Source organism: Echinops telfairi, unplaced genomic scaffold (assembly GCF_000313985.2).
Source record: "Echinops telfairi isolate 266 unplaced genomic scaffold, ASM31398v2 ScPeMD7_7410;HRSCAF=8448, whole genome shotgun sequence".
Lineage (NCBI taxonomy): Eukaryota > Metazoa > Chordata > Mammalia > Afrosoricida > Tenrecidae > Echinops > Echinops telfairi.
The window spans coordinates 18,071,164-18,072,564 of record NW_022111310.1 but is presented as its reverse complement, the minus strand read 5'-3'; positions in this window follow the sequence as shown (position 1 = coordinate 18,072,564).

Genomic DNA, 1,401 nt, shown 5'->3' with positions numbered 1-1,401 from the left:
CAGCCGCTCCTCAGGAGAAAGACAGAGCTTTCTACTCCTGTAAAGAATTGCGGTCTGGGAAACCCACAGAGGCAGTTCTGTTGTCATCATTCTTAGGTGCCAGCGAATCGGTTCCGATCCACAGCAGCCCTGTGCTCAACAGAGGGACACACTACACCATCCTCCCAGCTGTTCCTATGCCAGCGCTCAGACGAGCGGCCGGGGTGCAGGTCTACCCTGCTCTACAGAGTTGCTGTGCATCAGCCTCTCCTCGATGGCAGTGGCCTTGTTTGCATTGTACTATAAACCTCCAGGGCTATAGATAAAACAAGCAAGCATCTATCTACAAAAGACTCACTCCATGGTATGTGTTCACGAGCACAGACTATATAAAAGCGATTCGTTTGGAAATCCTGTTTTCCTCACTCTTCCGTCTTCTTGGTTTTCTTCAAATATTGCCGGCACACGTCGCTGAACTCCACGTCTTCACTGTCCCCACAGTTTTTGTCTAATATGAGTTTACATCAGCGGTTCTCAACCTGTGGGTCATGACCCCTTTGGGGGTCGAACGACCCTTTCACAGGGGTCCCCCAATTCATAACAGTAGCAAAATGACAGTGATGAAGAAGCAATGAAAATCCTTTTACGGTTGGGGGGTCACCACAACATGAGGAACTGTATTAAAGGGCCGCAGCATTAGGAAGGTTGAGAACCACTGTTTTAAAACAAAACAATCAAAACAGAGTTGATTCAAAAGGAAAGGAAGAAAAGATGTGCAGCCTTGAAAACTCAAAAGAGGGCCGTACTATTCTGTCCTTGAGGGGCTGGGGGTCTCTCGGAGTCAGAATCAACTCGGTGGCAGTGAACTTGAGTTTGTTTTTGTTCTTCACATCTCTGCAGGAGCAATCAGGTCTTTCCCCCACGGAAAATCCAACCCAGCAGCCCTGTGGCGTGTAGCCGAGAGCTTACCTGTTTGGGGCACAGAGCTCTGTGGAGTGGGTGCCGGCCGTGCTTTTTGAAAGTTCCTCAGAGGTTTCTAAAGTGCAGATGGGGCAGAGAACCACTGCTGAGGTGGGGAGGGGTCTGCACAATGCAATTGAGTCATTCTCAGCCTTGATTACTCTTGAGAAGCTCCTAGCAAGTTCCCTTGATGTAATCATCTAGCTGAGGCTAGATCCCGGTGTCTGCAGGATTCCGGCCAGGCAGCCCGGGGTGATGGAAAGCCATTAAGATGACAGATCACAGTACTGCTTTCCAGGTGACCCTCACGGCTGCTTTACCCAAACTCTAACAGGTTTGGCCTAAGGTCCCAACCCCCCACCGTGACGCCACCACCCGGAGTAACTTCCAGAGAGTGTGCTGAATTCCTCTGCTCGCTCCTCTTCCTGTCGTACCAGGTGCCCTTGTGAAGCATCGCAGAAT